Source organism: Urocitellus parryii, chromosome 4 (genome assembly GCF_045843805.1).
Source record: "Urocitellus parryii isolate mUroPar1 chromosome 4, mUroPar1.hap1, whole genome shotgun sequence".
Classification (NCBI taxonomy): domain Eukaryota; kingdom Metazoa; phylum Chordata; class Mammalia; order Rodentia; family Sciuridae; genus Urocitellus; species Urocitellus parryii.
This window is the reverse complement of record NC_135534.1, coordinates 156,469,339-156,483,966: the sequence shown is the minus strand read 5'-3', so window position 1 is coordinate 156,483,966 and position 14,628 is coordinate 156,469,339.

Here is a 14,628-nt window from a genome sequence, read left to right as displayed (position 1 = left end):
TCAGTGCTTGAAACCCTCTTCAATAGAACAGCCATATTAGGTCTTTGCCATGCTGAGCCTTCTCTGGTCTGACTCTCCAGGGAGCTGACACCAAGAGACCAGAAGTATTTGTAAAGTAGAATGGGAATTACCAATGAAGAAACTTGGTTTATTTTTCCTTTTTAAAATAATTCAAATACCCCTCTTAGCTATGCAAAGGAGGGGGGTCAGTCTAGGCTCCCAGCCCTGTTGTTATTTCAGTGAAGAGGAAAACATGGATACTTTACCTACCGCTCTACCGGTTTAGCAGAAATGCTGGAAGTCTGTCGATCAACTGGAGGATCTTTTCTTGCCTTGGCTTGTCTTGGAGCTGGTACAAGGGCTGATAGTCTTAACCCTGTTTAATTTATGTAGCTTCAGAAAGAAAGGTTGTCAGGGCCCACATGATGAAGAAAGAAGAAGAAAAGCAAATGAGACTGGGGACATGTCTAAACCTCCTCCAGCAGCACTGTCACCCTGCTCATCAGGTAAGGAAAAAAAAAAAAAAACAGATTAAAGCAAGGTCTTTGTTTCCAAATTCCAGGCTTGCAAAGGATGTATTATGATACGCATTTCAAAATATGGTTACATCTTGAAAGCATTTTTTGTTAGAAAGGCATATTATCTTTAACAATGAAGCAAGGAAAAAAGCTTGGTTCTTTACAGTAGACTCTTAAAATACCTTAGCAGATCTGACTTTATATATATCTTTTTACATTAGCATTCAAAAATCCTTGGCAGGAACAATAGGAATGGTTCAAAGTTCAATTCATAATCATAAGCAGACGTCTCCCTCACCACCCCCCCCCACCCTGATTGAGTTCTCTGTGTGGAGGGGGTGGAGCAAAGAAAAAGGGGGTCACATTTAAACATCCCCCTTTCCCCAGGATGAGCTCTAATTTCATAATAGGATAGTTTGATTCAGAGTTAACTACTTTGGTTTTGGTTCAAAATGATAATCGTAGAAAATATAAAATAACGTTTTAAAAGCTCAGACTGTGAAAGAAAGGAATCGTGCAGCTTAGTAAAAGCATATGTTGCTAGTGGGACCTCACAACCACATTCACATCGTGCTCTTGCCAAATCACGTTATGTTTCTAAAGCTCCTTATTTAAATTTCCCCAGTGAGGCTCGTACGGCATGTTGTGTTTTTGCTATACAGTATTGAAGGAGGTCTTTAGAAATCTTTCCCCTTAAGAACCAACTTTTTCTTTTCTAAATAAAAGTCCAAATTAAGCCTAGTTTTCATTTATAGGGCTCAGGACTCCAGGCCACCGACAACAACAGAAAAAAACATCTGCTCTTGGCACTGTTGGGGGTTGTGATATTGGCCCATGGAGCTATAGAGCAGCAGAGCCTGCCCTGGAAGCTCCTGCCAACATGGGCAGCCGCTAGGCAGGAGTGAGGTTTGATCTGGTCAGCATTTGCAGGACCCTAAAACGCCATCTAATCAAGTCTCAGTCTCAAAGAAAGACTTTGTTAAAATCACCCCAGGCCTGTGTATTCTTTTCTCTTAAAAGATTAAAATACAAAGTCACTGCCTTTCAGTTCTTTGTAAAACCTGGAGTCAGGAATTCATACTGAAGTTGAATGTCACCAGTTTATGTATATGTTTGCTCTCACGTTTGAAGACTGTTTCCACTGTAGCCTTCTGTTCTGTTTAGAAAGACCCGATTCTTTTTTCAATTTTTTTTTTTTTTTTGCTTTTTTTTCAGGCTCTGCTTAATCATTGTTTATGATTTCGGTAGTTGTCTCCTGGCACCTCTGAGTTCTTTACGACTTAATTATCATATCTATCACTACAGTGAACACAACTATGACTCCCCCTCCAAGTCTTTGATACTGTTTGCCCATCCAAATTTAAAAGCAAACCACATGGAATTGTGTGCTTGCATTAGGCTTGGAGCTATTATGACTTAGAGATCTTTCTGAGTCACTTTCGGAAATAAAGAGTACAACCAGAGAGAGAAATGATCCCTGTCCGCGCTCCCTAATGGCTGTAAACTTATGCTCTCCAGTTTTGACTGCCAATAGCCATAGGGGTCTTCCCAGTCTAAATATCTATCTCCAGAAATGAAATCGTAACTCAACATTTTATTTAGAAAACAAAAGGATTTATTGAGAGTAACAGAATCCATCTTATGAATGACACAAACTATGGCTTATTTAAATATAACCCTACCGATGCATTATAAATCTGATACTATGGGGTCCATTACCCCCACACCTGCCTTATGCCATATTGCCCAAGAACTAGGATTTTAAAAGAGGCAAAACCCAAACTCTTCTGCCAAGAGAAGGGGAAAGCTTCCTTCTTTCTCATACAGATCACTCCTCTCCTTTGTTTATTTAGGATCTGTTGATCTCTTCAGTGCTTTACCTGGCTTTTGTTTTCTGCTTATGTCTGCTGGGCTTTCACATTTTGTTTAAATTTCACTTAAAATAGAAAAAAAATATTTTCCCAACAAGCAGTATAATGTTGTGGTTATGAGCTCAGACTTTCTAGAGCCAAATGCCAGCGCTGAGACTTTGGGCAATGTACTTAACTTTTCTGCATATGTCTCAGTTTCTTAATCTATAAAATGGGGATAGAAATCATCCCTAACAACAAGGGTTGTTAAAATAATTTAATGGGTTATTGTAGTCCAAGCACTTACAATTGCACCTGGCCTTAGGAGGCCCTCTATTTTAATAACAGCCTTTACTATTCAACTGTATTGCTCTGCGGAATGTCTGGCTTCTTTTTCTATCCACACAGCCTGAAGTTATTTGTCTCTCTCTTTTGCAAGTGCTCTGTGTTCTGCCTTTTTGTTCTGGCCAAAGGAGAGCCTGCGCCACGTTATAGCAATGAAAGGAGATGTGTACTTGGTTCCTTTTGTTGGAAAGGACAGTGTCCAGATTTTAGTTCAAGTCAAACTCCTTCTCCCTAATGAGGCAAGGCACAGAGGCTGTTTCTTCCTGTAAGTTTCTAAGAAACATTTTCTGAGCTATTATAGTCTTGTCTTCTTCCTCTGAGGTAGGTCAGACTTAAATAAGATAATTTGTATATGTACAAAATCTGTTTTTTTCCCCAACTATTCAATTTCCTGAGGTTTTACTTCCATTTTGTCATTTTAAGACACAGATATATTTGTATTGCTTTTAGTGCCACAGGAAATATGATTTATCCTGTTATTTTTAAAGAAAGTTAAAACATAGCAAGCTGAGGACCTCAGAACTCTGTATGATGCTAATCACTTCTCAACGGGTCCTTAGAACTAGTGGACCTTCTAGGCAGGATAACATGGAGCTGCAATCAGTATATAATCTGAGCTAATGTTGCTAACATGCTGGTAGTGTCAAACATTTCAAAACTGACATTTCCACTGGTAAGATACCCAATAATCTTTGGTTTTGCTATGCCTGAAAAACTCGTTCATCTATAATGGAAGAGAAACAGATTCATCTGAAGGAAACAGTAATCAGAAATATGGGTTAATTTTCTTCACAAAATAATATAAACATTTTATCTGGTATTCTATGATCTTTAGTGGCTTACAAATTCACTTCCCTGTGTCATATCACAATTGAGATATATTTTTATGAATCCTGGCTCGCCTGTTGATCAGCATTGGATGTTCATACAGATGTCTTAATCTCTTTAACTCTGTTTTCTCATCTGTAAAGTGAGGATGATAATAGTAATCTCTTTCAAAGTGTTGTGAGGGTTAAATGAAATACCGTATGGAGTTGTGCTTGATATATAGGTGCACTGAAGAAGGAATAGCTCTTACTAAACATGTACAACATTGTTCCTCATCGTCTTTAATCATTTAATTTGCTCTTTAGACTTGAAACTAGTGGCCTGTGCTCTTTCCATTACATACAACAGTGAATATTTAAATGTGGCAAATAAATAAGTAAATAATGGAAAAAAGGGGAAAAGATGTGAACTGACTTTCCTTCTTACCTCTGTTTCTTTTCTTACCAGATATCAGAATGTAAACAAAATTCCGATAGGAGACCTTTTTAGTATCAGCAATTGAGAAATTTTCTATAAATATATAGTCGTCCCTTGATATCTTCAGGAGTCTGGTTCCAGCAACCCCCTGTGGACACCAAACTCTGTGGATACTCATATCCCTTATATAAACTGGCATAGCATTCACATATAACCTACACATTCTCCCTTGTAGTTTAAATAATCTCTAGATTACTAATAAAAGCCAATCCAGTGTAAATGCTATGCCAATATTTCTTATAGTCTTGTTTAGAAAATAATTACAAGAAAAAGGTCTATACATGTTTCTTACAAATGCAATTTTTTGAAATAGTTTTGGTTCATTATTGATTGGTTGAATCTGAAGACATGGAACTAACTGATATGGAGGAACTGACTTTATGTTTTAAATATCTCTTTTCTTTGAGGCATGCTTAAAGAACTCTGAATTCTTTTTTAAAGGAATATATAACAATGAATCCCATCATTATGTGTAATTATAATGCACTAAGTATATGGGGAAAAAAGAATATACTAGACCCTGGGTGAACTTTCAGTTTTACAATTTATCTGAATTTGTAAAGTCCTGTTTTTGTGATTTTGAGTGTAAGCAAGACCACAGCATACATTAAATTCACCAAAGCATTTAGGAAGAATTCTAAATTCCTGAGAGTACTATGTGTACTGAGTTACAACTGCAGTCTATATTCAGAAGCAGGCAACATTCAGCTCCCTGTTACACAGTATTTAAGATAATATAAGAAAAGACAGCTTGGCAAGACCACAATTCCAGTACACAACTTGGCATATTGGAAAGGTAAACATATTATTGTCAACTACTCTAAGATGACAGGGCGAAACCACCATTTTTTATAATTATGTTAGGACAATTGGTGTATACTGAAGCTGTGCTGGGTAAACATGGGCAAATGGTTCCCCTATTCACTTGTATGTTTGGTATCTATATTTTGTAACAAATGATCCCCAAATCTAGTACCAAGAAACAGTAACCGAATTAGCATATTTATAATTTTGTGGGTTAGCAATTCAGGAATGGCATAGTTGGTCACTTAACTCAATAGTGACTGGATATTACCTGGGATGGTTGAAATGGTCAGAGATTCTGGGATACCTTGACCAGGCCAATATGTCCTGGACCTTGATTCTGGTTGTCAGCTGGGTTCCCTGGTTAGTTATTCTTCATGTGCCGTTTGCAGTGGCTAGAATGGTGTAGCTATAAAGATCAAGCCCAAGAACAGCTAAGAAACATTAGGAAAGCCCAGGGGTCTTTGCAAAAAGAAGTCCAGGCCTATACTCAGCAGGAAATAGCTAGCACAATGTTTCCCAAAGTTTATAGAACATGTCATTGTGATCTTGAAGTGAACTTGATATTGACTATTATTAAATCACATGGTTGAATTTTTTTTTTTTTTACTTTCAATCTTTTTGATGGCTCATAAGAAAGCAGAAAAAAATCTCCTTTGCTACTAGTGTGTCCTCAACATGAATGTGTAACCCATGACAACATCTCTCCTTAGCAAGGAGGACAGAGCTCAAGCCAGAGATTTCATGGCAGCACCATTTAGCAATTACTAAACATCATGGTTTTGTTTTCATTGTAATATTTTCCTGCTATTACATTCTAATTTTGACAGGTGATGTGTTTTTAAAAAGAATTTATTGTGATACAAAAGCTTTCTTTTAAAACACACACACACACACACACACACACACAGACCGCTATAGTGGTGATGATTGTGTATGGAGTGAATATTACTAAAAACCACTGAAGTGTTAAAAAGTCATGTGGCATTTCCAATGGGAGCAGAGCTACAGGGAGTTGGGAAAGGTTGGGCTAGAGCTGTTTGGTGTCTGCACACAGAGATCTACAGCAGCCAGAAGTCAGAGACAACCAATTCCATGGGGATGTCTACAAAAGGAGGCCCTGAAAAGGCGGAGTGAGCAATGAATTATGGAGCAGATCGTGCATGCCCACCCTCATCCCTGGGCCAACAAGGTCAAAGATGCGTGAGAAGAGTAGAGAGACCAACTTTATACTCTTCTCCTTCAGGTCTCTGAAGCCTCTAGCCTGGGCTTCAGTGGTGGGTAAATCAATGTGTCAGTATGGTAGAGAAAGAAGTTTTGAACTGTCTCAAAACTAATAACTGGAAATGGAAAATTACAACTTTAATAGCTAAAAGTGCCTGGGAGATTTTGAAATCCACCCAAGCTGTGATTCAGTAATCTGTCCACAGCACAGGGAGATTTGCCATATCACAAGGGGAATGAGTTGAGGAAAAAAAAATGTTTTGTGCTTTTATCCCATCAGGCCCAGACAACACAATCATCACTCAGCTGTCATCTAAAAACAAACACAAGCAAATATGTATTGGTCAAAAATGGAGACCACTAGCAACAATTGTTAAATAAAAAATACCAGACCTGTAACTGAATATGACAGCCATGCTGGTGGAACAAGGATAATTAAAATTTGTGAAATGCTTAACGTGCAAATGATGACAAAATTTCTAGTATGATTCTTAAAATGAGTTCCAGTTAATTTCTTTTTCTTGACTAAGGCTTGAGGTTCTACTAAAAAGGTTACTAAACTAAGGTTTTACTGAAAAGAAAATGAATCATCTGAAAGTGAGGCAGAGAAAGGGTTCAACTTTAAGTCCTTGCTGATTATTGTCACTAAAAGAAAAATGATCAGATTATTAGAGAATTGGTTGTCACAGAGTTATATTGTGAATTTAGGAAGTCTCTGGAACTTGAGGTCTTGGGTGGCAAGGGATGCCACCAAACATTGAGGAATAAATGGATCCTTTCCAAAATTTCCCTTAGTATAAAAAAATACATGACTTTGGTCCCTTGCTCTTGTTCAAACTGTATTGTTCTATCCTTTCTTCCCCTTCTTCATTGCTTCTACAACCCCCAAAATTTCTGCATGGTTTTAAACTCCTGACATAGGCTGGCTGCTGCTAAGGAATTCTCTCCCCCATTAAACAGAGATTAAAAGTGTCTAATGACAATAATTTTATACACAGCCTAGTTTTAGCAGTTAAAAGTCAATATTCACAATAATGAATTAAGAACAGAACTTTTCTTTAAGAACAAAGACTACACACATACATGTGTGTGCTGAGTGCAATGGTTTTGCTAAGAAACATGTTTTAGGAGAAAGAGCCAGAGTTTTCTTCCAGACAGATTTTCTCTGTATGGGGCTAGATGTGTGATGCACCATCAAGAACCATTCTCCACTGCATACTAGGTATTTGACCCAATCAAGTTGCATAAACTCTCTGGGTTTCAGTATTCTCAGGTGTTACCTGGAGATAATCCTTCTTTCTTCTTTGGCTGTTACAAGGTTTCCAGGAAGACAGCACATACAAAGCACACAGTCAGGTGCCTGCAGCCTGGTTTGTGCTCAGGAAAATTGGCAACCATCCCTGTTCCTTCTTATTCTGATTAAAAACATTATAATCAGAGACAAATAGACACAAAAGATTATATGTATGCATATGTATGTATGTATTTGTATACATATTTATGTCTGTATATCTGTATTCCCAAATGTAAATAATCAGACAATCAATGCAAATTGTAAACACTGGAAGTAATGAGAAAATAGCCTTCCTAAATTCCTATCAAATTGAAAATAAAAATTTACTTAGCTCTGGGAATTCAGAAATAAAGCCCAACAATCAAGAGCATAAGAACCTAATAAAAGTATGAATGCAGAAATTTGTTTGCAGATGAGTCTAAATCATCATCCTCTTGCTATGTAACCTTTTAAGACTGTATTCACTTCAAGAGTGTTTAAGTGTATTGGTAAATTCAGAGGATTGAACCTTACTAAAATTTTGTCTAAAGGTCTTAGTCTTTTTCCTTTTTAAGTCAGTCCTACAAATCTCCTTCTTTTCTCCCTCTTACTTCCTCCCAAATCCTTAGTGACTCCAACAGCTGCAATGCCTTCCTCCCACTCCACCATTCAGGGTGGAATCGTTGCCATTGGAGACCTCCCCAGCTCCCAGAAGCCAGCTCTGTCCAAGAACTTAGGTGGTGGACTTAAAGTAGCAGAAAGTAGTCAATAATTAGAAAAACAGACTTTCAGCCAAACTGAATAAGTAGAGCTTGGAATTTCATATCTGAGATATTGGTTTCACTAATTAATTAGCACAAAAATAATGGTCTGTGGGGGAACATAGCTTTATAAACTTTTGGCTGGGACTATTACAAATGAACAATATGCACAGGAAAATGTTAATAGTTGGGGAGAAAGGCATTTTAACAAAGTTTTACAGTATGTGGTTTAGGGTCCTCAGGGCAAACATATGCATTACACATCTAACCCCACACTGAGAAAATAATCTCTAATGTTGGTTCCTCTGCTACTCCTATTAAAAGTTCTCCAAGATGTAAATCCTGCCAATTTCAGACTAAGAATAAATGGCTCATGGTTCCTTATGGAACAGCATCCAAGATTCATGCTCTCAACACTGCACACAAAATCACCAAGGGAGGAGTCTCTCAGGTCTGAGGTGCCAGAAAGGGCCAATCCAATCCTGTTCAGTGTTTATTTCAGGCAAGGCACCCAAAGGCCACTTTTTGCCACCGATGGCTTGTGTAGGGATTTCACAGTAAAGGAGGTCAACTTGTCAACTTTCATGGTTTACTTTTTGTACAAATTAATCAGAGTGTGAGGCTTGGAACTCACTATGGCTGGGGACTTACTTTTTTTTTTTTTTTTGGTACTGGAGATTGAACTCAGGGGCACTTGGCTACTGAGACACATCCCCAAGCCTTGTGTTGTATTTTACTTAGAGACAGGGTATCACCAAACTGCTTAGTGCATTGCTTTTGCTGAGACTGGCTTTGAACTCATAATTCTCCTCCCTAAGCCTCTGGCCCCTGGGACTACAGGCGTGCACCACTGCACCCGGCACATTGAGGGGGACTTTGAAATGCATTCTGTATTCTGTAGGCTGTCCCCTCTCACAGAATTAGCATTCACATACAGTAAGAGGGGAGAATTCAGACAATGCATAACATTGACCATTTTTGTACATGTCTTTAATATAGCATATTATGGTTTGGATCTGTAATATCACCCAAAAGCTCATGTGTTGAAAGGTGTGTCCCCAGTGCAGCAATGTCTAGAGGTGGGGCTTTAGGGATGTGATCAGGAGAGCTCTGATTTCATCAGTGGATTAATCCATTGATAGTTGGATAAACTACTGGAGATGGTGGCAACTGGAGGCAGGTGGACATGGATAGAGGAAGTAGGTCACTGGGGTTTTGCCAGTGGGGAGGAATATATCTTGTCTCTGACCCTTCCCCTTTGTCTCTTTCTGCTTCATACCTGTCATGAACTGAGCGGCTTTCCTCTGCTGTACCCTTCCACCAGAATATTCTACCTCAATTTATGCCCAAACAATGGAGCCAGCTGGCCATAGACTGAAAGCTCTGAAACTGTGGGCCAAGATAAAACAAGGTTTAAACTTTCTCCAAGTTTTCTGTGTCTGGAATTTTGGTCACAGTGATAGCAAATAGGGGCTGTCCTATATAAAAAATTAAAATTAAAAAAAAAAAAAGAAAACAGGGGCCTTGGTATTTAAGGCTTTACTAGGCAGTTTATGTTACTCCTCTAGGTTCTAGGGATATTTCTGTATGTGACCTTCAGTTTATATGACCATGTTCTACAATGTCCTGTCTTCCCAGAGGTGGAAACATTTAAACATTTTCCCTAAACTTCTTTGTTTTGGAATATGATACACAAAATGAGTTGCATGTTTTTGGCTGTTCCCTGTATGTTACTTTGTGTGTGTGCTGTAAATTTTTGAGGACCTATAGAGAGAGGACTGTTCTGCATTTCTGAGTTTAAACAATTACACCGACATAGATACCCAAGGCAATTTCTGTAGAATGCTTTTCAAGAGGCGTGGCTTTACAAATACTATCTGGTATTTTTGTTGTCTGGGAATTGGTGAGTGAAAATGATGATCTATTCTAATTCAAGCGCCCTGCAGTATGACAGTGTTCCTTTTTATTTCTAAGACCAGCCTGTTTTCCACCTTTGTCCTCTTTTATGTGTGCAAAGGAAAGTGTAATTCAGTTGTTTATCATATGATGACAACTTTGACTTCATGTCCTTGGAATTTTGCCTGCCAAGTGGATAAAGGGCTAACATTAGGTTACAAGTACACTGGACTCTGTTTGCAATGAGAAGAGATGCAGGACAGATCTGTTTGCCATAAAAGTACTTAGTTTTCCTCTAGTTGTTCTAAGTAACTAAGGATCTGATTCCCGACAATTAAATCTGCTGTCACATTTTATTTATAATGGAATTTCAAGATCACACTAATATCTCCATGTCTTAGTCTTCCCTAGGTTGAGGAAATAAAGTGAATATTCTGCAGTTGTGCTGTATTAACCTCCCTTAGGAAATATTTTGGGGGTGTTTTGTGTTAAGGACTATGACTCCAAGTGACTGCTGTAAGAATAAAGAAGCATACACATTCTTGGTGAGAGTCATATTAGAAATGCATGTAAATTACTGGAGAGCTCTGTGTAGGGGTTGGGGACCTATAACAAGCAGAAACTGGTTTCTGTATCACATTATAGTTCTTCCCTTGATCTAGCCCACATATGATTCAGGATCTTTTTGAAAGATACAGCACACTAATACCATTGATTGTTACAATATATATGAAAGGACAGGAGATATGGTAGCCTGTGTCATGGTGGTGTGAAGGCCACTATGGCAGTAGTACAGGATAGATATTCTTCATTTGTGTTGGGAAGAGCCTTCTGGATAAAAAGGGAAGTAATGGCATTGGATGAGCCTGGACAAGGAAAAAAGAAAACTTAGTTATACTAGATCAAGACATTTATTCTTGGTCTATGACAAATAGAAGGTAAAGCAAAAGAGAATAGTGTAGTTTTATGGGCACCTCCTGTAACTAAATGAGGCAAGAGACCTTTGACACAGCTGCAATCCCTCCCTGTGTTCCAAATGGCAGGCAAGTCAGGGAATGTTACTGTGAGAAACAGTTTTACAAAAAGGGTTTAGTCACCATCACCTGAGAAGGGTTAAGGCCACAACAATATATCCATGCAGTGGCTTGCCAACTTGGCCTTGCAGTAATCTGGGAAACAAACAAATAAAAAGATTTCTGGCACTCACCCTAAGGGGTTCCTGATTCAATGGATCTGACATCAAATCCAGGGATTTCTTTGAGCATTTCAGGTGACTATCTTATCAATAGTCTTTAGAAACCATTTGTATAATTAAGGTAGTCTCTTAAATTCAAAACATCTGGTGTCCACTGTCAACTCCAACAAATTAGAACCACTTCAACTTTCCATGATAATAAAGTAGGCCCCTGTTTTCTTCTAGGGCATGCGGTAAAGTTCTGTGTGATCATAGATATGAAAAATAAATCATATGAAAATATGAATCTATGACTTCTTTTAAAATTCTTTTTCTATCTATACAATTAACAGACAAAGCTTTCACATTTTTTGAAGATCTTTGTTTTAGCAATCTTCCAACACAAGAAAAAAATAAGAAAAGGAAATACTTAGCCTGTTTTTGAGAAAACTAAAAGATATCTGAAATCTGGAATAGGGTATTTTGAAAAAGGATATTCTGAGAATAGATGGAATTAAGGGAATTGGGATTGGAATTATTATAGTCTTAATTCTGAATTAAGACTATAATAACTTAAGTTCCTACAAAAAAATCACTAAAACATTTGGATAATAACATTATCCAGAAATAAAACAAATAGGTAGACAAAAAGAGAAAAATCCAAGGAACTGAGAGGTTAAACTTAATAGCAATTATGAAAAAAAAGGTAAAATATATATGTATAGAAAAAGGAACAAAAGACCTAAAGAGAAAATATTTTCAATTCAAAATGTTCCAATACCCAAACCAAGAGAGATTTGGAATGAAAACAAGTTTTTTAAAATTTCAAAGGATAGAAGATAAAAATAGATTCACACATAAAATGGATCAGGTATCAGAATGCTGTAAGAACAGTAATCAGCTTCCTGACAGCTTTGTTAAAAGACAGAAGACAATTGTGCCTTCAACATTTTGAAGTGATCTTCTCTCTACAATTTTCTGATTATAATAATTATAAAGAAAATACAATAATAGACTAAAAGCATTTTCAGACATAAAATGCCTCAACATTTTTCAATCTAATGTACTCTTTCTCAGCCACTGGAGGATGTTTTCCTCTAAAACAAGACTAAATCAACAATTGAGCAGGATACCAGAACCAGGATTGAGTACAGATCAGAAGAAAAAGAAATTCACAAAGTCAATATCCAAGATAATATAAAGTTATGCAGATTGGAACAGCTGCATGGAAAAATCAAGCATGATTATATACATTTCAGAAAAAGAAAGTTACAATTTATCTAATGGACCTGATCATGTGCAAAATTGGCTAAGGGGTGTTGGTAGGTAAAGGGGGAATTTAACCAGAGATTTGAATAAATAAATAGAATGTTAAAAAAGAAATGATGGCATTAATAACTTCAGGAAAAACAAAGATCTGCACACACATACACACAAAGAATGTTAATGCAGTATATTACTTGACTGAGCACTGAACAATATTTATGTAATCTAATAAAAATCTTGTGAGGTTGGGAAGTGAAAGAGGGACTATTTACTAAAATAGGACTAATAAAGTCTAAATCTGACAAATCACAATATGGGACTAAATACGTGTGGTTTAAAAAAGGGAGATAAATTTTTAAGGACATAATTGTAAAAAGTTAAAAGTGCTTACCTTTAGAGAAGAGCATATATTCAAGAGAAAGGAAATAAAGGATTGCATGCTTTTTCCAAACCTATTAACACAACTTGATGTTTTAAAGCTTCTACATATTTATTTTTGTAAAATCATAATTAATTAATTTAAAATTCAAATAAATATCAATTAGGGTTGAAAACGAATTTTGAAAAAAATCACAATTTCCTACCTGCTGATCAATTTGCCTGTAGGTTTAATGTTGTGGAAGTCCTCCTTCCCCCTCTCCTTCAGGCCTTTTAAATACCCTTCCAAGGTCTGGGGACTGCAGGCTTGCCCCAAGTATACAGTTCACAAAGGAGATTTGCTAAGCTAATTTCCTCCACAGCATAGGTCACAAACTTTATATGACCTTGAAAATGAAGACCTTTGAGATTCAATACAGAGATTTTTATTCAAGGGGTTTGAGAGGTGCTGGTGATTTGAATTAAACAAATACGTGAGATGAGTTTGATACAATCAAAGGACCCACTTACATAAACTTGATAAATGTATTTGGACTGAAAATGTTAATATTTCTCAGAAATATGTACTAATTCTTCCATCCCATATTTATTTGAGTACATTTTGGTTTCAGACACTGTTTGACATTGTTGAGGAGATAGGCATATTCTCAAGAAATTCACAGTTTAGTCATTGGTAATCTAAATAAGGCTCAGCTTATTTCATATAATTGAATCACAGTACAGAAACCTAGAGATTTAGTGCAGAAGAAATATGCACCACTGAGAGCCTTCTATTACCTGAGCCTAAAGTCAGCTTGAAGTCAGTCACAGCATCTTTTATCCTGAGTGCAAACTCCAAATTTACCCCTTCCAAGTATGCTGTGAACCTTATGAATATGGGCCACCTGGATACAGTTAAATTGCTTGAAATACATGTAAAAGTGTTGAATAATATCAGGTGCACAGTAGGTCCTCAACAAATGTTGATTGCTTTATACTTTCCCAGTACATTCTGCTTGGAGCAAGTGATCCTATTTGTGATGTGACTGGCAATACATGGAGGTGGTCAAAAGCACAGGCTTATATTTAAATCCCCACTCTCTACTCTTATTTGAGGTAATGTTTTGTACATTGATAGGTTATTGGACCTTGCTGACTTATAGATTCTTTATTTTCAATATGAGGATTATGTCATTCTGTGGGTTTATTGAGATAATGTATTTAAAGTGCTTAACACACATGCATTTAAGAAATGTTGGGATAAATTATTACATGTATTCTGAGGGAAGTTGCGGGCATGTGTGTGCATGCTTGTGTGGAAAAGCACAAATTGATGAAGATGACAAGGAGTAGCCAGCACTCTGAAATTCAGAGTCCTGACAAAGGAGACTCAAGTCATGGTGAAAGTGGAATTCAGTGGTCAGAATTCAAGTGCACACTAGGAAGTGAAAGGGTCATTGCTACTCTTTGTGCAACTCTCCCCCATTTTACTTCATAGAGGAAGCCTTCATTTTGTATGTCCAGGAGTATTCTCTGATGCTTTCAGCTTTATTATTAGCTTAAATTCTAAGCATGTGATTGAAAGAGCATTTTATAGCTCCATCATTTTATATTTTAAGTGGGAAATTTGAACCAGCGTAATATTTGCTGACTGAATTCCAGGGTTAGATAAAATATATTGAAATAGGAAATGACATGGAAGTTTGTAGTGAGCAGCCCAGAAAGGAAAGGTGGCCCACATTATCATACCTGAGAGGGCCAGCAAGAGTGCTGGCTGACCCCATAGCATCTTCCCTGGCTGCAACCTGTTCAAGGAGGGAATGGCAGCAGCAAGCATACCCTGTGTAGAGGGAAG